Here is a 22,331-nt window from a genome sequence, read left to right on the forward strand (position 1 = left end):
CATAGAAAGCAGATCTCTATCAGAAACAAATTGATGAACCAGGAAAACAACTGTTACCTAAAACTCCAAAGTTTTTTGAATTTTGAAAACTAGCTGTGTTCTCCTCTGGATTAATTAATAAAAAATAAAAGAACTAAAAAGTTGCAGACCAAGTTGGATATGTATGAACTTCCTCTTTTCCAGTCACCAGTTCCAGCTGTTTCCTCTGGTTATCACGCTGGGTGGTGAGGTTTAGTGTAGCTGGTTCTTTTTATGTAGGTTGTAGGTGGTGGGTGGCGGAGGGCTCTCCGGGGTGCCATTCTGTCTTCAGCACTAAGGTTCTAAGATCAGGCTGCTGAAAAAGTCCATCTGGTACACACTTTCCTTGAGGTATACGTTACTAGGTTGCACTCTTTTTATTCAAAACCCACAGAACTGCCCTGGGTGATGTGGCTCAGTTGGTTGGAGCACTGTCCAGTACACTGGAAGGTGGCAGGTTCTCTTCTGGTCAGGGCACCTACCTAGGTGGTGGGTTCATGGATGATGTTGGATCCAGGGTCAGGGTCAGGGCGTGTATGGGAGGTGACCAATCGATGCTTCTCCCTCTCTTCTCTCTAAAACCAATGGGGAAAAAATACTATAAAAACCTCTCAGTACTAAAATCTGAGGTGCTCAGCTTCAAAAAATCCCCTAAATCTGTGCATTTTATTCCTTCAATTTCCATCAGGAAATCAGGAAGACAGGCAAAACCATAAAAGATTTGTTTTGCAGCCATGTGGGGCCATCACTTGATGGTTTGATTCTCTGTGAGTCTTACTTGGAAGGACATAAACAAGGCAGGTTATGAAAAGACAGTCAAATCCAGGGTAGCTTAAGCAGGACAGTTCACCTGGCTCTTGGAATTTAGGCTCAAAGGCAGTTGGGCAGGTGCTACTTTGTCTCCTCTTGCTTCTGCAACACCCCTCCCCAGTCCCATTACTTTTTCTGCAGGATTTTAATAACAACGAGCCTTGGGATTTATCCAGTTATAAGTTTCCTTGGTCTACTATTTCCATATGGTGGCAGCAGTAGTGGCAGAAACCCCAAGCTCCCCCAGCCTGCCTATAAAAACTTGCTCCTCATCCCCCTGAGGCAGAAAGCCTTGAAATATCCAGTACTGCCCCTTCCAGAGGAGGTAGGGCTGCCAGAGCCCAATGACAGAACTGTGGAATCTGCTTCCTTTCATCATTGCTGCTGCTTTTATCTCATCCTCACACTATTCACCAGGACAGGTTCAACCTGAGGACTCTGGTCTTTTCACTTAATTTTTTTTTTCCTAGAGAACTACACTTTCAACTTCATGAGTTTTTTTTTTACTTGAATGTACTTTCCAGGATAACATCTGTATGAAAAGCTGCACAACAGTAATAGTATTTACTTTAGAGAGTAAATAGCCTTTGAAACGCAGGCCACAATTTCTGGGTGACGGTCCTGTATACCGATTCACAACCAAGGCCAGTTCTCCCGAGCTGCAGGCCACAAGCACGAGTGATTACTAGGAGTGAGGCACTATTCAATTCCCCCCCTGGAAAACTGTCACAATTCCTTCCACAATATCCCGGAGGATGACTCCTTTCTCTCGCCCGGGCAACGCGCCTCCTTTTTCACTAGAAAGACTCAGGCTGTGACCTGGTACTCAAGCCGCACCCTTATTTCCTTTGGGGTGAGGGAAGCGGGGGGGGGCAGAGGGGGAAGAAGGGATGCATTACACCTCTCATCTTTACAATGCTATGCAGTTAACAGAGCGCTAGCACTCCATCCACCCCTCTGAGCTCCGCGAGTGTTCGTTCATTCGTTCGTTCATTCATTCACTAAACATCCACACGGTCCGGCTCCGCGTTCTCCGGCGCTGGGTCGCGCCCCGCACCGCGGAAAGGGTGGGGCGCTGGCTCCCGGGAACAGGTGCAGCGCGCGGGTCAGGCCGTAGGACAACTTCTCGCTCCGTACAGCTTCTCAAAGGCCGGTTTTGGGGCCCAAGGCCTCACCTTCAGGGGGTGCGCACCCGAGCGTGGCCGCGCGGCCCGGGCCTCCCTCCTCCTGGCTCCCAAAGGAGCAGTCACCACCTGCCCTGAAGGAAACCACTAAAGAGCAAAAGCCCGCTCCGCCGCCCTCGGGTCGGGGTGAGATCGGGCGGCCGCTCGGGCTCCACTCGGCTCCTCCCCTTCCTCTCTTCAGTTCTGACGCGACCGCAGAGGCCGCGGCGGCGGCGACGAGCCCAGCGGCCCGAGGCGCACCCACCCGCTCGCCAGTCCCGACTTCCTCTTCCTTCCGAGCGTCACCGGAGTGCGCCGGCGTCGCCGGGGCGGGGCGGCTGGGAAGGGGAACCCAGGCTGGCGGAGGACGCCTCTCGCGGAGAGCGAAGGGAGGGGCGGAGAGCGGTTGCTAGGCGACTGACGTCATCGGCGCGCGCCGCTCCCCTCCCGCCCCTCTCTCTCTGGAGTGAGGCGAGAGCCCCGCACAGAGCGAGCGAGACTGCGAGCTGGGCTCCGGACGCCGCTGCCGCCGCCGCGAGCGTGAGACCTGCGAGCATCGGAGACCCCGCCCCCGTGCGCTGGCTGCCGCCGCGACCTCCGCCCTCACCTGGGCCAGCGGGAGCCGCGGCCACTGCTCCGCTCCCCCCTCACCTTCCCGGCCGGCAGCCGCGGCTGCACACGCCGGAGCCCGAGCCCGATCCGGAGCCGGCGGCCGGGAAGCAGGGAGGAGGCTACCTCGGGCCGGGGCCGGGCAGCAGCTTCCCGGTGAGAGGACGCCGAGGAGGGATCGGAGCTTCTGTCTGGTCCTGGGGCGCGGGCGAGGGACCCCCGAGGTGTAGGAAGGGGGTCCCAGCCGCAGCGACACATGCAGGAGCCGGGAGCGGGGGCGGCGCCGAGCGGAGCCGGCCGGGTCCCCCACCTCGCGGCCGCCGCGGCCACCCGCCCGGGGCCTTAGCATCTCGCCCCGGAGTGTATGATCCGGGGCCCCAGGTTCAGCAATCACCCCCGGCCGGGGGGCGGGGACCCCGATGTGAAGCGGCGGCCGGGGCGGCGGGGAGAGCAGGACCGGCGCTGCAGTCCTTCCCTTCCCTTCCACCTGCCCTTAACCCCCTCGGGGGTCTTCTCCCCGGGCCAGTCGCCGGCCCCCCGGCTCCGCGGCAGGACTCCGGGAGGAGTTCTTAGAGCCCCCTCCCCCGCCCCAGCCCCGAGGGCGGCGGGGCCGGGGGGACCCGGGGGGCCGGCCGCTCTCCGCCCAGAGGAAACTTTCTAAACACACCATCCGGAGCCTCCCTAACGTGACTGTCCCGGGAGAAGTGGCCGAGGACGGGCCGAAGGCAGCCTGAAGAGACCCAGGAAGAGGAAAAGAGATAAGTGGGGCCGAAGCCGCCTCTGCTCCCGCTGCGCGGAAGGGACCCGGGTGGCCGCCGGGCTGAGCGACACGAGCCCCGCTTCTCAGCGACGCGCGGGTCGGCGCCTTCCGCAGCCGCAGCCTCGGTCCCGAGGAGGAAGGGAGCCGGCCCACTGGCTCAGCGCACGGTCCTTCTCCAAAGTGTGAGTGGCCCCGGGAAAGGGATTTGAGGGGTGGGAAGTGGGCAGAGGCCGGTGCAACCTCCTGGGGTTTTGCTGATGGTTTCCTGGAGCGTTGGGAGTGCATGGATGAGAGGGAGGTACCTTTATTCCACAAGGCAGGAGAAGGTATCAGGTAGCCCCCACGTTTAACCTTTTAGCTCCTTTCCGTGCAATACGGAAGCTTCCAGGCTTCTCCGAGAGGAGTTCTGTCTTTCTCCAGAGGGGACACTTGCTCCCTTCTGGCCAGTAATTGACAAAAGGAAATCGAGGAAGCCGGAGCGTATGTGTACACAAAGGACATCTCTGTAATACACCTTTTCCTGGTACACCAGGTGTGAAAACCTGCGCTGTAGTTTTTGTTTCCGGGCAACTCTTATTTGGGTTCTCAAGGGGGAATCTCTTACCCCGTGAACCCCTGAAAGTAAAGTACCCCTCCCCCCCCCTTTTTTTTGCACTCTTGAAGAGATTTTCATTTCAGGACCGGTCCGGACAGGAGTTTTTACCTTCTCATTTCCTGGGTCCAATTCCTGTGTATCAGGAGGACACTGTAACAGATTTCGGTTACTCGGGAAATTGTGAGTTCTTAGGAATCACAAGTTAATTAGGGGAGAGCATTCGGTACTTGAACCAGTTTTTAAAAGTTTTTATTCCTTACTCAAATGCTTTTTTGGGGGGCAAGTAGTATATGCCCTCCCTGTCAGCACTCTTTTATTTGGCAGAGTGACTTGAGACTTTGCTTATTTGAGCTTCTTTATTTTTCTATCTAATGAGAAAATTTGATATTTAATATTTTGAAGGATGATTTTTTCCCTTCCATTATTTTAGAGGTGAAGTCTATAAAATCTTTGACCTGTATTTTAGGTATCTTCCCAGAGTTCCAAACTAAGGTGCAGGAAAGTAGTTTATACAGACCTGAAGGCTTCAGCATGGGATAGAATTTTATATAATAACATAGGGAGTACTATACCGATTTATGGTCCCTGCAGACAACTGCGTGGTCTTGCTCTCTCTCAAGCCCCTGCTGAGAGAAGCTTTGTGGGAATGAATGTAAGTCTGAGGTTAGCTATGGTAACTTCTCCATTCAGGATCTTTATTAAATTTGATACTTTCTCAAACAATGTTTCCATTCTATACTTTTTGTCTTTTGAAATAATGAGTTCTACAAGTTTATTAGCGCCTAAATTATGTAACAATTCATTCATTTCTCCCAAACCTTTTTTCTTTAATGTTCCAGGACACATGCAGAGTTTGTGTTTTGAGAAATGCTATAATAAGCTGGAGTTTTCTTTTTCTGGTTTTACAGATTTTGATTGTTTCTCTTTACCATTATCTTTCCTGCCTCTTTGCATATCTTAGACTAATTTCTTCAATTCCTTTGATTATTTTGCTTTCCTCTGGAACTTCTCCACCTGTTTTGTTTTTCTTTATATGCCTTGTTCTTGTTATTTTTTAATGAGAAACCTTAAATTCTATTTTACTTTTATTATTTTATTTTTTTTAATCCTTACCTGAGGATATTTTTCCATTGATTTTTAGGGATAATGGAAGAGAGAGGGAAAGACAGAGAGAAATATTGATGTGAGAGGAACACATCGATTGGTTGCCTCCTGCACCAGTCCCGACCAGGGCCTGGGCCAAGGAGGAACCTGCAACTGAGGTACATAACCTTGACCGGAATCTAACCCTGGACCCTTTGGTCCACTCTATCCACTGAGCCAAACTGGCTTGGGCTCTATCGATTTTAAATGGGTACTGACATGAGTAGTGGATATAATGTTAGATGTAAAATCCAGAAACAAATGTTTCTGGTTCTGTTATCTTATTTTGTGACCTTGAGGAATTCACATATCCCATGTTTTACAGAAGGAAGAAAAGTATAATCTTTCATAGGGAGGAAAGGAGGACAAACCAACAAACTATAGTTTAAGTATAGATTGTACTCCATCAAAGTTGTTTACTTACCTTAAGACTTTTTATTGCTTGACTATGGTAATGTTTTATTGCATATTTGGGTATCAAAGAAACAAAGTATTTGGGATCCCTACCTTTGAGATGCTTTTATTTATAGATGGCAAAGGCAATGAATCACACATTGCACAAAACTGTAGGAAAGTGAGAATGGACCACTATTTATCTACTACCACCATATGTCAGTTACTGTGTTTGGTACCTCATAGATATAAATGTATTTGTACATTTTTCATTAGGGAAATGATAGTGTTGAACTATGGAGGACTAATTGGAATGTCTGAACCAAATCTGCGAAGGTATTTTTTTGGGAAGAAAAGTTTTTCAGACTTTTGGAATTGGAGGGTGTGAGGGACAAATGTAATTAGAAATTTAGATTGATAGGAATACAGAGGTAAGTTGTTGAATAGGCTTAGGATCAATCTGTGTTGAATAGGCTTAGGATCAATACATGTTTACGGATCAAAGAAGCAATTGAGAACAATTTTCCTGAGACAGTTTTAGATGAGGAGAAACTGTATTTTAGGCCAAGAGGCATTATATCTTTTTCTAGGGAACCAACGTTTTTACACTATGGTCACTGAAGAGCTGTACAGATGGAGGAGTGAAAAAGAAGGCTCTTCCAGTATTTTAGTATGGTGCTAATGAGCGGTTTCTTGTAAAACATAATTCAGAAATGGGGCATTGTATTTTTTTTTTTTTTGACCTTAAATTTCAGGGTAAACAAACATTGGATACTAATGCAAGCTCAAGACAATAAAATAATGAGTGATATGCTGAAAATGTAGAGCTGGGAGTCATTTTCATAGTATTATGGTTTCTTGGGAGTGCAGATGGAGAATGAAAAATGGGTATCTTTACTTGGGGTGGAGGGGAGAAAAATCATTAAAGTTAGCAAAGATATAGTAGCAACAGTGAATGGATGAACTCTCCTTAAAATAAATGTTTTAAAAGGGAATAAGAGTTGAAGTTGAAAAGAGAGAAACAGCCTTTAAATATGGCCAGTAGTTAGTCTTATGATTCTGTATTTTTGAAATAGCTATGACAAACTTGTAGAGTATATATAAGTCCCCTGAGGTTAAGTTGAAAGAATATATAGGATTTCACTGTTAAGGAACTTACACCTAAAAGGACAGATTTCTTTCACCATATTCATGTTTTTAAAGTTTGTCCAGCATCATTATCCTAAATTTGGCCTCTAACTTGACAAAGTGGGGCTAAAAATAGCTGGCAGAGAACGCTGCTTCCCCTGCTTGAGGTTGGTGTGTGTCTTTGTGTCCTGTACAATGGAGGGGATATCCCTGTGCTGGCACAGAAGTGCTGAAATTCTTTTTTGGAAAACGCTTTTATTAAAAAAGAAACACAAAACAATTTAGCACTTAAAAAATCCAGACATCTTTGAAGTATAAGAAACTGAAAGACTGTCCTTTTATTTTTTCTTCCTGTGGGGAAACCTGCAGCTAGTGTGGCTAGCTTTTAGTGTTGACTAGAATAAAGATTAAGGATTGTGAGGCAGGGAATACATATATCCCCACTTTTGCATTGCTGAGTTTGAAATTTCCACCTTCCTAGTAGCTTCTTAAGAGTGATCATTGAAATGGCAGAACTCTCTGGGGAAGAGATATTTAGACAAGAAGTTTAAATCTAGGGTGATTCTAGGATGAGGGTACAGGGACTGGAATGTATGCCACATGGATGCCTGCTCTCTTCACCCCTACTTTCCACAACATTTTTTTACGCAGGTAAAACCATGTTTTGATGAACGTAAAGGGCAGCTGTACATGATTTACTAGTACAGACAGAGGGAAAGGTGGGACTCTGGTTGTTGGGAGTCATAACTTCATGTGCTGTGCTTTGGGATTGATATGGGAAGATTAAAGAGCCTTGAGGGTGTGCATTGTGTGTTTTAGCACCAGATGACTGACTGCAAAGCCCACACCTAGGCTAGCAGCAGCCCAATTCATGTACTTTGGAGGTGGTTCTGGGAAAAGTCTTATGTTTCCTCTGCTATCTCATTGTGTAGAGGAGGAGCTGACAAATTTTTCTTTGTAAAGTGTTAGTAAATATTTTAGATTTTATGGACCACATGGTCCCTGTCTTAGTGATTCGATTCTGCTCTTGTAGTGTGAAAGCAGCCAAAGACAATACGTAAGGGAATGAGTGGGGCTGTGTTCCAGTAAAACCTTATACATAAAATCAGGAGGTAGGTTGGATTGGGCATGTAGTTTATGGACCCCTGATGTAGGCATCTGCCAGGTCCACCAACAATACAGTATGAGCTTCATCCATTATGAATCTGATGTACAGCTATTTTAGGTGGTTTGTTTTCTAAATGAGATGTGTTCCTCAAGGGTTGTCTTAATATGATTCTGAATAAAGCATAGAGTCTACTGTACAAGATAGTGATGAAAACTATGGATTAAGGAGCAGTGGCAATGCCATCTGTAAAGGGATGCAACAAAAAATAGGAACTACTTGTGTTTCTTATAAATAGACTAGAGGCCCTGGTGCATGAATTCGTGCAACAGCGGGGTCCCTCAGCCTGGCCTGTGGGATTGGGCCGAAACTGGCTCTCCAACATCCCCCGAGGGGTCCCAGATTGCGAGAGGGCGCAGGCCAGGCTGAGGGACCCTACCGGTGCACGATCAGGGCTGGGGAGGGACGTGGGAGGTTGGCCAGCCAGGAAGGGACCGCGGGAGGGCTCCAGGGCATGTCCAGGCTGTCTCACTCAGTCCCTATCAGCCAGACCCCAGCAGCAAGCTAACCTACCAGTCGGAGCGTCTGCCCCCTGGTGGTCAGTGCACGTCATAGTGACTGGTTGACCAGTCGACTGTCTGCCCGCTGGTTGTCAGTGCACGTCATAGTGAGTGGTTGAGTGGCCTTAGCATATTACGCTTTGATTGGTTGAATGGATGACCGGACGACCAGACACTTAGCATATTAGGCTTTTATTGTATAGGATACCATAGTTGGCATATAGTGATATACTGGCTATGTATCCAGGTCAAAAGTTGAAGGGACTTATGGATATAATTTTGAGAGGCTGTGAAAATAAATTATGAAGCATTTACTTTAGATATAAAATTACAAGTGTTTATAGTTGGCTTGAATCAGATGAAAGTATTAGTCAAATTATAAGAACATTAAGGTGTGAGACTTGTCTCTTAAAGTCTTAATCTCTTGTAGTGACCAATTCAGTGTATACAATTATTGGCTCCCACAATTTTTGTTTTGTTAATTCCAAGTAGTATATCTTAACACATCATTTAAATTATGTAAAAGTATACTTTAAAAACCTTTGCTGTATCCTTAAGAGTAAATGTGTCCTATGGGTTGATTTCGTAGGTTAGTCTGTCTCAAATGTGTTGTTTAGAAAGGACAATTCATTCTGTGTAATTTTACATTGTAGCTAATATGAAAACATTAGTTTCACACATCAACAAATACTTGCATTGGATGATGGTATATTTTTGTTTTGATTTCATAAATCTTATTCATCTCAGGATTCTCCTGTTTATGTCAGAGAACGGTGTTACTCTTGCAGTAGTGATCAGTTTTTAGTTAGTTTCAAACCTACTTTTACTTTATGTGCACATGTAATTGGTACTTTAGTCCCTCTTCCTTAAAAGGAGTTTATATAATCTGACAATTTTAGCATACTATTTAGAGGGTCACTGTAAAATTGCTTTCTGTTTATTAGGAGAGGAGTCTTTCCTTAATTCTTTAAAAAAAATCTTCAATTAAATTTTTACCTTTCAAGTAATTTTATCATTTTCTCAAGCTTAAGAATGGGTGCAATTTAAGAGATGCCAGGTGTTCATCTCATATCTGCAAATATTCTGAATAGAAATATTCTATATTGTGACACTTTCTGTGGACAAGGGAAAAGAGTGGTGTATTATTTTTAAGTGTAGCTGAATTGTCATTGCAGACAGATGACTAAAGGTACTTTCAAACTATGAACTCATGCTGTTAAACCTTTTTTTGCACTATATTTCAAAATTTTGAGTAACACTTGATTTCTCTAAAACAGCAAGCTAATACAAGCAAGTATGAGAGCCTACGTTTGTGTTGTAGCTGCAATGCAGGAAGCGGAAAGATAATAAACAAGAATGCACAAGAGGCCTTATTGCTTGAGTATCTTATCTTTTTTTTCTTTTCCCCCATCATCTAAGGGATAGCTTGTGGATCAGTCAAGTATTGTGCCGTTTCTGTTGCTATGCTGTGTCTCTTCTGCCCTTTCTTTCCAGCTGAAAGATAGCTACTGGAAACCTGAGTGGATTTAGGAAGGAGGTAGCATTGTGAGTGTGTCTCTGTGTGCATGTACCTAGTGTATTGTGCCACATGCTCCTTTCTGCATGATTGCTTCGGAATTTAGGAAATATTAAAACATAGTGCAAAATATTTTTAATGTTACTTAGCCTTTCCTCTGAGAGGCTCACCATTGGATTCAAGATACTGTGTTTTCTTTTGGTTTATTCATCACACAGCATCTTGAATGAACCCATCAATATACAGACGGTCTCTGACTTACGATGGTTTGTCTTAGACTTTTCAGCTTTATGGTGGTGTGAAAACGATATATATTTGATAGTGGTCAGTTTTCGAATTTTGAATTTTGATATATTTCCGGGCTAGCAGTAAGTCGGGTATGATATTCTCTTATGGCGCTGGATAGCAGCAGCAAGATGATTTTGCCACACTGTAGGCTAATGTAAGTGCTGTGAGCATGTTTAAGGCAGGTTAGGCTAAGATACAATGTTTGGTAGGTTATGTGTAGTAAATGAGTTTTCGACTTATGATGGGTTTATTGGGACATAACCCCACCATTAGTCAAGGAGCATCTGTATATTAGTGCCAAATGTCAAGTCTGATGGCAAATTGCTGGTTTGATTTTGGAAGAATGTATTTATCTTAGACTTTTAGGATGGTATGTTTTTTAGGGCAGTGTAAGGGGCAATAAATAATAGACATTTGCATGACATTCTCTAGATCTAAAAGGAGTTGCTTCACTAATAATAATAATAATTTATAACTATCTAATGGTTGAAAATATTGTGCATACCTAGGAACCAGCAACATGTTGCTAGTTCATTTCTCATTTACCTAATAAAATATAGTCATACTATGAAGGCAGAAGACTCATTTGTTAGGCAGTTCATTTCTTTGCTTCGTGGCTTTGGACAAGCTATTTATCCTAATATTAGCTTTATCACCTGTTGATGGGGGGAAACCGTGTCCTTCACAGAGTTGTTAGGATTAAATGAGATGATATAAAACATATGCAAAGCTCTTAGTCCAGTGCCTGGCATATAGCAATGTGACTGATCACTGTAAACTTGTTAAGTTAAAGATCTTTTAAGTGTGACATAGACAGAAGGCTAAAGTCAGGTTTTATGTTGCCCAACATTTAAATTCATCTCTTGAGTTTGACAAATAATACTGAATAATTCTGCAGTGTTTTCAAACACATCTAAATCAGTGTCTGTATGATTCATTAACATTAATTAAAAAAAAAAGATCAGAGACATGGCAGAACTCCTGATTTGAACACAGCAGGAATTAGAATTCATTTCCAAAGACCTCAATAGTGTTTAGATCAGAAAGGACTTTTAAAAATAATTTGTTGATTATCTCTGAAAGTGGCTGTTGTTTAAATTGTCAATTTATAAATGTCAGTTATCAAGTGTCTTAACTGTCCATCTCCTTAACTATTGGGGATAAAAAACTTTAAAGAAATTATGGAGAAGTTTAATAGGTTTTATCTCTATTATTACATCTCATCTCAAATTAATATTGAAGGAATTTTATTTAGATGATTCTATTTTAAGTAAATTTTAGTTTCCTCCTTTTCCTAAAATGATTACAGAGATAGTGTTAGTGGTGTTATTGTTTTATATTCCCTTTCATGCTTAGTACTTTTTAATTACAAGATTAGTTTCAGAAGTAACATTTCTTCAAGCTTGGTGTAAACAGTGTTTTATTGGTCAATGAAAGAAATAAATGCTTCTGGGTCGTTTTTGTATTTGGAAAGTATTTCTATTTTGAGAACCATTTGGCTATGCCTTCATAGTCTGTTTATTTAATAGAACTGTGTATTTAAGATATGTGTATGAAAAAAATCCAAAGGCAGAAAGGCAAGATTGAGATATATTTCTTGGCACTGATTTTCTTGCCAGCTTTGTCCTCATTCTCTAACTTCTTCTTTTAAGGCAAGTTTGCTTTAGATTTTGGTGTAAATAGAGAAATTAGATTGGTTTAAATATTAGTGGGTCTTTGGTTAAGTGGTTAATTTAATAAATATTCTAGTTTTTAAAAATTCAGTATTTTTCTTTGTTGGTAGCGATTGGAGTTATGCTTCTTTCTATTTTAGAGATTTTTAAAAAAGTATTTTATAATGAACTAGAAGCCCGGTGCATGAAATTTGTGCACTTGGAGGGGGGCATCCCTCAGCCCGGCCCGCATCCTCTCACAGTCTGGGAGCCCTTGGGGGATGTACGAATGACAACTTAGGCCCACTCCCCTGGTGGTCAGTGCACATCATAGCGACTGGTCGACCGGTTTACTGTCTTCTCCCTGGTGGTCAGTGCATGTCATAGCAAGCAGTTGAGCTGCCTTAGCATATCATTAGCATATTATGCTTTGATTGGTTGAATGGCCAACCGGATGACTGGACACTTAGCATATTAGGCTTTTATTATATAGGATAGGTTACTGGATAGATGGGAGAAGAGCATAGTTTCTCTAGTGAGTTCAATTTCTTCCTGCTTATTTGTTATGTAGGCAATAATACCAGAAGGTTAGATAACTATGTGGGTCATTAGTTTTCTTTTGCATGATTGGTGGTTCTAAATTGACTACTGTGAATTTGGTAATAGAAACTTTGGAATGCTGCTATAATGAATGGGGAACCATTTTTCTATTGAGTATTACACAAGTAGAATTTTTTCATTAGAAAAATATTCAAATTTTAACTTACTAGATTAGAAATTTAGAGCAGGAAACACAAAATTTCTGATTTTTTCATACAGGCCATTTAGTAGGAGAGATGGATGTACAGAGGAGGGGAGAGACACACAGCAAAGGACGGAGGGAAGAGGCAAATACAAGGGGAGAGTGGTTCAGGAAGTTTTGAGGTCAGTCTAACTTAGTCAGAGGTCACACCCTGTTATTGCTTTGGGTTGTGGATGTGGGGTGTTGCCACTTGTTATCATCTACCACCCTTTGAAATGTTGATTAAATGATTGGCTTTAGTTCTTAGCTTTTCAACATCTGGATTCTTTAAACCCGTGGTTGGCAAACTGCGGCTCGCCAGCCATATGCAGCTCTTTGGCCCCTTGAGTGTGGCTCTTCCACAAAATACCATGCCTGGGCAAGTCTATTCTGAAGAAGTGGCATAGGAAGAAGTTTAAGTTTTAAAAATTTGGCTCTCAAAAGAAATTTCAATAGTTGTACTGTTGATATTTGGCTCTGTTGACTAATGAGTTTGCCGACCACTGCTTTAAACCAATTTTAATCTGTATAGGATAGTCAGTGTGTGGGAAAATTTCCACAATACCTGCTAGGAGAAGGGACCCACAAAGGGTTTTTAACTACATTGGAGTTTCTTGTCTCCTCATTGGTCATATTTCTCAAGCTTTGCCTAGAGAGATGTTTGTAATTCGATATATGTGAGATAGTTGTTGAGAGGAAAGCTTTGAGGTTGATAGACCCAGGTTCTAGCTGTGCTGCTTTTTGAGGTTGGCCAAGTTGTTTATTTTGTGTGTTTCCTGTAAAACTGGGATGATAATAATAGTACCTACCTTTCTCATAGTGTAGTTAAGAGGATAGAGTGAGATAATGCATCACAAGAGGCTAGCTGAGAATTAGTGCTCAATAAGTGTTAGCTGTTGTAATAATAATAAATATGACTATTAAATTATTGTTATTTTCATTAGGTTGCTGGTTTTTTTAAAATGCTGAGGGCATTTGTGGTCTTTACTTCTGAATATATCACTAGAATACTACTGCCTTTATTCAGCAGCACTGGCACCCTAAAATCATAGAACCAGTTTCTTTGTTTCCAGCTACAGCTTGACCTTAATTTTAAGGCAGCCTTATACTCCTCATCATTTCCTTGACTTACTACTTAAATCACAAAACTTTCCTTTCAGCCCCCAGACTTCTATTTTACATAGTTTACAGAAGTGTGGCTTCTCCCCAGCTTATCTCCTTTTGCTCATTCATGGCATTTCTTAAGAGAGGGGATACTAGAAACCTCTTTTAAGAAGTATTCCCTGACTAACTGTACACTTTCCCATTACCCGTTTTCTATTTTGCATGTCCTGTGTATTATTAAATGAAGTACTTAACGTGCTTATCCTATTGTTGTTTTTCAAATCTTTATTTATTTATTTATTTTGGTCTCTTCAATGAAATTGTAAGCCCTTTTAGGTCAGGGACCACTTTTCTATTCTAAGTCTTATCTTTCTCACTTGAAAAGAAGATAATACCTTCCTCACAGGGATGTTGTAAGATTTCAGAGAGATGATGTGTGAAAAAGGTCCTGAGCCAAATCCTTAATAAATGGTAGTTTCCTTTTCTTTGAACCACTCTAGTTCTTAAAGTTGGTACTGGGCATACAGTCAGTACTTAAAAAATACTTGTTAATTTATTCTGAATTGAGTTTGGAGCCTTTTAGTTTCCACTTGTGTGAATAATTTTAGTTTTTATTTTCCAGATAAGATTCAAAATGCTACTTTCCAATTATCAGATGGTAAAGGCTGAGGCATTAATAAGAGATGGCATGATAGTGATTAGAGCAGGGACTCAAGCCACCATTGTGTGGGTTCAAATACAGACTGCTGCACTTATTGGTTGTGTGACTTTTGGCAAGTTGTTTATCTCTTTTGGCCTCACTTAATTTGTAAGATGGGGGAAACAGATACTTTGTTGTTAGGTTAAATGAAATAATAAATAAGCATAGGACAATGACTGTCACATAATGGCCCCCGGGAACATTTGGCAATATCTGGAGGGAGATGTTTTTGAGGATCACAATTTGGGAGAGGTGTGTTTGTGGGGGGTTGCTACTAGTATCTAGTGGGTAGAGGCCAGGTCAAAGTGATGTACTGGATAGCATCCCACAACAAAGGGTTATCTGGTTCCAAATGTCAATAGTATCAGGGTTGGGAAACTCTGCTCTCAGTTGCTTATTTGAATATTTTCATTGTGTAAGGAACTTTGCCAATTAGATTCTGTATTATTGATAAAAATAAGTCATAGACATGGAATAGGCCTCAGTTAATATTCATTTTAAAGGACACATAAAGGGAGATTGCTTTCATGATTTTTAAAAAAAGTTATATCAGTTACTCCAAACGTAATCTAAGAGTGCTTATACTTACTTAGAAACTAGGAAAGGTTTCCAGGTGGATTTTCCTGGATTTTTTCCCCCCCAGTGGCAAACTGTTCATGTAAAAGTATATCAAGGGTAGGGGGCTCAAGAGATATGAGTGCCATTGTGTAAATATTTGTAAAGTCAAATGTACCCTAATGGCAAAAAACAAGTATCAAGGTTGATGGAATGATCTATTGAGAGAAAGCTTGGATCGAGTCTTATTTCCCTCACGCCCTTTATATTTTATCACTCACTGAGTTGAATGCTGTTTAACTTAGGCCTTTTCCCCCCACCCTTCTTTTTCTCTCTGTTTAAAATGGAACTCTTCCCAGTTCCTGTCCATTTTAGGAGTTTCTAAATTGATTTCGTTGCTTCTATCCTTTATACTAGTATTCCTACCTGAATTAACACTTAAGAGAGAGCCTTTCTAGTCCAGGATTCTGTCTACCATTCAAACCTCCCTGCACTATCCCTTTATTTACTGGAGAAAATTAAATGCTATTAGTTATATACTATCTTTGGGAGAATTGGGAAAATAGTCAATCACATTATTTTCTTTCTTTAAAAATGTATCTTTATTATTGAAAGTATTACAGATGTCCCTCCCCCCCTCAATTGACTCCCCCTTCCTTCCCCACCCCAGGTCTTCATAATCACATTATTTTCTGTATTGTTTAGTTCAGATGACTTCCTTCACTTGTATCTAAACATTGTATATCCATTTATATACAGCATGTATATATTTTAATGCAAATCTGTGTGTTCATATATATATACACACATTCATGTATAATTTGTCTCTGTACCTCGTTATTTCCTCTGCCTTGAGTATTTTTTTTCCTTTCATTTTTGAAACATTTATTTTTTAAGACCCTACTTAAATACCACCTCCTCTGGGAAGACTGTCCTGATTTACATAAGTGGAGTTAGTTGTATTTTCTTTTGGTTACCCGTAGTATCTATGTGGCTTTTATAGCACTTAATATAATTATTTGTATTTTTCTCTTCTGATCTGTCAGTTCTTCGAGGACATGGGTTATGTCTTATTTATCTTTTCAGTTAATATCTCCACCCTCCAAGTGCCTAACATTTCCTGCTACATAGTAGGCATATAGTGTGTTAAAAAATAAAAGGAAGAGAAAAAAAAAAAACTGGGAAGGTTTTTTAATAGGCTCTATAAGAGGAGAATATTATCTTTTTTTAAAAAAATTGGTTTTTAAAGTGAGAGAGGGGGAGAGAGAGAAACATCGATTTATTGTTCTACTTATTTATACATTGATTGGTATGAGCTCTGACAAGAAATGGAACCCCATAGCCTTGGGAGTATTGGGGCAACACTCTAACCAAATGAGCTACCCGGCCAGGGTGAGGAGGATATTATCTTGTCACTTTGTTTCCAAGTGCTTTGTGTACTACCTGTCCATTGGTGTTCAACAATTATTTACTGAATGAATTAGAAGCCAGCCCCAATAATTGAAAGAGAATCCATGTGAACTTTTTTCTTCTGCATTCCTAGAAAGCATATCCTAGAAGTAAAACAGTCTAGATATTTGGTATACCTGACACATTAGGTAAACCTTTTTCTTGATTCAGTAATGAGACTTTTGATCCAACAAATACTTTTTTTGAAAATGCTTCTGGTTGATTTATTTTTCACCTATAGGCCCATTGTAGTATTGGACTTGTTGAAAGATGAATGTTTAGTATTAGTCTTACATTTTGGATGAGTTATCAGTAAGTAAAATTGTGTACATTTGGGTCCAAACAGAGTGAGTATATATTTACTCTCAAGTAGGGATAATGACTGATGCTGTTGAAGCATGGGAGAGAGAGGGGACAATTGGAGGCCAGGAAGGTGCCTACTAGGAAAGGTCTCTTTTTCTTTTGATGATGATTAATTTTTACCTGAGAGCTGCCCCAGTTATTTTTATTTTATTTTAAAAATAATCCTTACCTGAGGACATGCATGGATTTGAGAGAGAGAGAGAGAGAGAGAGAGAGAGAGAGAGAGAGAGAATCATCTGCTTCCCTTACTTCAAACTGGAGATTGAACCTGCAACCTAAGGTATGTGCTCCGACCAGGAATCAGATCCATAACCTTTTGCTGTACAGAAAGATGCTCCACCAATTGAGCCACACCAGCCAGGGTTCCCCCAGTTATTTATAAAGAACTAGTGGCCTGCTGCATGAAATTCATGCATTGGGGGGGGGGGGGGTGTCCCTCAGCCCAGCCTGCACTCTCTCCAATCTGGGACCCCTTGAAGGATATCCTACTGCCGGTTTACAGGGATCGGGCCTAAACCGGCAGTCTGACATCCCTCTTGCAATCTGGGACTGCTGGGTCCTAACCACTCACCTGCCTGCCTGCCTGATTGCCCCTAACCACTCTGTCTGCCGGCCTGCTCACCCCCAACTGCCCCCCGCCGCCGGCCTGCTAGCCCCCAACTGCCACCACGGCTGGCCTTCTTGCCCCCACCTGCTGGCCTGCTCACCCCAAACTGCCCCCCACTGCTGTCCTGATCACCCCCAACTGGCCCCGACTGATGGCCTGCTGGCCCCCTACTGGTCCCTTTGCTGGTCTGCTGATCCCCAACTGCCCCCCCCCGCCGCAGGCCTGATCACCCCCAATGCCCCCCCCTCCACCGGCCTGATCACTCACAACTGCCTTCCCCTCTTGGCCTCTAACTGCCTCTACCTCGACCCCGCCACCATGGCTTTGTCCAGAAAAATGTCCGGAAGGTCTCCTGAAGGTCTCCCAGTCTAATTAGCATATTACCCTTTTATTAGTATAGATTATCTAGGAGGGAGATGGGTATGAATCTAGAGGATAAAAATATTGATTTGGTAATTTGATAAATTAATAATTTGATATTTATTGTTTTAATTAACATTAGCACGTATGGAGTGTTTATTTTATGTGAGACACTGTGCTAAGGCTTTTTATATGCATCATTTTATTCTTCACAGCAGTCCCTATGAAACAGGTACTAATGCCTGTTTTATGGCAGAATAAACAGATTCAGAGAATTTTCCAAGAACATAATATAGATAGGAATTTGAGCACACAGAACTGGGATTAAAATTCTGATCCATCTGATTCTGTGATCTATGCTTTTAATCACCATGCATACTTTCTCTTAAGTTTCACTGAAGGAGTTTTGTATTGAAAATGGGAAGTCATTGGTTATACTGAGACTAGAAGCTGGTGCATGAAATTTGTTCACTTGGGGTGGGGGTGTCCCTCAGCCCGGCCTGTGCCCTCTCACAGTCCAGGACCCCTCAGGGGATGTCCGCCTACTGGCTTAGGCCCACTCCCAGGGGAGTGGGTCCTTAGCGCTGCTGAGAGTACTGCTGTGGAGGCGGGAGAGGCTCCCGCCACTACTGCTGCTCTCACCAGCTGGGAGCCCAGCTTCTGGCTGAGTGGTGCTCCCCCTGTGGGAGCACACTGACCACCAGGGGGCAGCTCCTGTGTTGAGCATCTGCCCCTTGGTGGTCAGTGCGCATCATAGCGACCGGTTGTTCCACCATTTGGTCTATTTGCATATTAGCCTTTTATTATATAGGATAGGAGGGGGAAATGATAGCATTTTTTCTATACAGATGTTAGAAGGAAAAAGATTAACAGACTCATAGAGAAGCAATTCCCAGGTTTATGTCCTTATCCTATATAATAAAAGTGTAATATGCTAAGTGTCTGACCAATTGGTTGACTGTTTGGTCAACCACTCAACCAGTTGCTATGACTTGCACTCAACCAGTTGCTATGACTTGCACTGGGTAGACGCTCCCACTGGTAGGTTAGCTTGCTGGGGTCCAGCCGATGGGGACTAGGCGAGAGGGCCAGACATGCCCTGGAGCCCTCCTGTGGTCCCTCCACAGCTGGCCGGCCCCCCTTGCCCCCATCGGGCCTGGGCAAGATGGCTACAATCAGTCCTGAATGCTGGCCAGGCCGAGGGACCCCACCCGTGCACGAATTCGTGCACCGGGCCTCTAGTACAAAATAATTGTGAAATTTAAGCCTGTAATTTTAATTGACTTGCACTAAACCTGCATTTTTTTAATTAAATTTAGTCTTGCTCTTGGTATCACCATCAGGATAGGTGTCCCAGGTACATTTTTATCAGTAGAAGAAATTTGTCTATGCAGAATCTGTCTAAAAGATTGTGGAGCAAAGTGGTATTTATAATTTTTTTTTTCTATGTAAAAATGTATTTGTAGTTGAGTTAAATTTTTTGAAAGAGATTCTTGTTAGGGGATGAACCTCTGAAATATATTATTTGGGATTTTAAAACCTATGATTTGGCTTGCTTGGAAGGTATAGCAGAAAATTTGTTAGTCTCTAAGCTATAAATTATTTAAGCCAATGGGTTATTTGTGGAGTATTTCCTTTTTGTGATTTCTTAAACTAGTTTTATTTGCCAAGATTGTGTTTGTCACTTAAAAAATTCTTTTTCATACTTCATACAGGTCTATTTCTTATTAAGTTAATTTATTTATAGATATTTTTCATTTAATAAATATAGTGGGAATATAGTTTTGACATCTGGGCAGTATGATTTTTATTTTTTCATTATAAGATTAAAATAGTTTTTATAGTGTTATTTTGGTACCTTAAAAAGAGCTTAACCTGGATATTGGCCTTTAACCATGTTTCCTAAAAGATTCTCTTTTTACTCTTGGTCGCATTTTAAATACTGTATTTGTAACCAGTTATATACATTTGAACTTTTCCCCTTCCTGAATTTTAATTTTATGCTTTTGTAAAATTTTATCAGAAGTTTTATGTAAACACTAAGAGCAGTGTGCTGAATGATATTCTATTGAAGATTTAAAAGGCCTAAGCTGAATTGAATTCTGGTAAATAAGAATTTAGGAATTTGGGGTTGGTGCATGGAATTAGATAATCATGTCAAGAGTTTAGGATTCTAAGTTTTAGGCTTGTTAGTGTTCTTTTACATTATCTACCACAGGTTGCTTTTCCTAGAAGTGAATGTTAACATGGCACTATTATAAAAACAATATTAATGTCAACATTAGAGTGCTTAATAGGTGCCAGCACTCATCGGTGTCCTCTATAAGTATTAACGCACTCAATCCTCATGTGAGCCTTCTGAGGTAAGTATTTTTAATGTCCCTATTTTAAGGTTGAAAATGTGGCATAGAGAAGTTAAACATGCTCAAGATCTCACTTTTAGTTACTAACTAGTGGAACTGGGACTTTATCTGGGCAGTCTGTTTCTAGAACCTGGGGCCTTAATCACTATTCTATATTATATTTATCATCTGTAATTAATTTCTTTTTTGTTATTTGTAGAACAGTGCCTGGCACACAGTAAGATCTATAAAAGTGCTGCTATTTTAATGGCATTTATTATATGCTCTAAGGTTGGCAGAGCACACATTATTATCCATGTATGTATGTATGTATTTTTTTCTCTTAATTAGACTCCAGATTTTATTGAGGTTTCTGTTATTCCCCCTTTTTTAATAGCTGAGTTCCCTGAGGTTCTTAGAAAATAGATCTTTGCCCAAAATTATATGCTAGATCTCAAAATTAGTTTTTTTTTTGTTTGTTTTTTGTTTTTTTACCACGCATTCAACTTGACTTCAATTCCTTTAGAAATGGATAAGGACTGAAATTTTTTGGAGTGGGGGGTATGTCATTGTTTTTGAAAAGCAGAAACAAATATACTAAGATTAAAGTATTGTTTGCATGTCCAGTTGGAGGAAATAAATTCTTAGGTGGTATAAAGTTGTTTTTTTACCTATAAAGTTTTGAGAGTAGTATTACCTTAATCCTGCTGACTTGTGAAATTGAATCATATCACTCATAGTAACGTGAAGTATTAGAAATTGTTTTGATGATAGAGCAAAGATTAGTAGCCTTTTAGAGAAATAATGTAAACCATGTTTCCTCAAATCTAAGAAGTCATCTGTATTAGTTTTCTATTGCTGCATTGCAAGTTGCCACAATTTTAGCAGCTTATCACACAGTTTTTGGGTCCTGTCCTCTGGTCTTACCAGGCTGAAATATCAAGCTGTCAGAGTGCTGCCATCTCATTTGAATGAAGCTCAGTGTCTTCTTCAGGCTCCCTGATGGTTTGCAGACTTCAGTTCCTATGTTTGTGGGAATGATGTCCTAGTTTTTCTTGCTGACTGCCAGTCAGGGACCACTCTCCTGAAGCTCCACTGTTGGGTTCTTACCATTTTATTCTCTCTGTGGGCAGACCAACATGGTTGTTTCTTCAAGGAAAGTAGGAGAATCTCCCTTTGAACCTCTCTGCCTTCTTTTAAGAACTGAAATCTGTATGTCAGGCCTACCTATAATAATCTTCCTAATTTAAAGTTGATGGATTAGGGATTTTAATTATCCCCAGAAAACATTCCTTTCTTTCTTAGGTCTTAGATTTATTCCTTCAGTGTGAGGGTAAATGATTCTTCATGAAGATTTCTAAACACAATTCTGGGATGTTCTTGGCCTCTACTTTGTCTATACATTTTTTCCCTCAGAAGATTCAAAGTTGGCTCTCCTAACCCTTGTATGTGCTTGCATAGTTTCCTCATCCACTTTTCTACTACTTACTGTCTTTGTAGGGCCATAAACAGAAATAATTTTCAACTACAATTCCAAGCTCCTAAAAAATTTCACATTGTTACTATCTGAGGCTTTTCACCTGTTATAAGGTAGTCATAACCCCCAAGACAATCTCAAATTGTAATCATCTCAGGTTTTCTTATTAAGATTCATAGTACAATTTGAATTTTAGGAAACATAAAAAGATTTCCCTTCTAGTCATTTCCTATATTATTGCTTGTTTCATGTTGCTTGGTGTGTGCAGTGTTTTCTAGTGCAGGAAACACTCTGGGAAAAGTCTTCCTGGAACATGAGAAAAAGGGACCACGGGAGGACTCAAGTGAAGCTCTCAAAAGCTCATTCAGCTGCCATCTAACACAGCATTGTCCAGTAGAAGTGTAATGCAAGCCAGATAACTAAATTTAAGTGATTTCGTTGCTACATTGAAAAAACTAAAAAGAAACAGGTGACAATTTTAATAGTATGTATTTTTTTAACAATATGTCCAAACTATAATTTCAGCAGGAAATCAATATGAAAGCTATGAAAACTTATTAAAGATTTTAGATTCTCATTTTAGCACTAACTTTGAGATCTGATTCATACTGTATACTTAATAGCACATCTCATTGTGGACTTAGCCATATTTCAAGTGTTCACTAGCTAGTGGCTACCACATTGGGCAGTGCAGATGTAGATTATGAAGTTTTTTAAAAATTAGAGACAATAATATATGAACACCTCAGGAAATTGGCTTGAATAATGTTTGACTCTCCAATAGGTTAGGGCGTTGGTGTTTCAGAATGATTTCTATGGTTGTTATACAAAGTTTTTTGTTTATAAAGTTAAA

General features: G+C 41.4%; 1 protein-coding gene across 4 annotated transcripts in view; it reads left to right on the forward strand.

The window, feature by feature from the left end:
* The first annotated feature begins 2,445 nt into the window (after window positions 1-2,445).
* Window positions 2,446-22,331, forward strand: part of FBXW7 (F-box and WD repeat domain containing 7) — a 171,996-nt gene continuing 152,110 nt past the window's right edge. For all 4 annotated transcript variants that reach the window (XM_079770885.1, XM_079770884.1, XM_079770886.1 and 1 more), the window contains exon 1: window positions 2,446-3,542. The gene's annotated coding sequence lies outside the window, so the exon portion shown is untranslated. The remainder of the gene's footprint in view (window positions 3,543-22,331) is intronic.

The sequence above is a fragment of the Cnephaeus nilssonii genome (genome assembly GCF_951640355.1).
Source record: "Cnephaeus nilssonii genome assembly, chromosome: 5".
NCBI classification, from domain to species: domain Eukaryota; kingdom Metazoa; phylum Chordata; class Mammalia; order Chiroptera; family Vespertilionidae; genus Cnephaeus; species Cnephaeus nilssonii.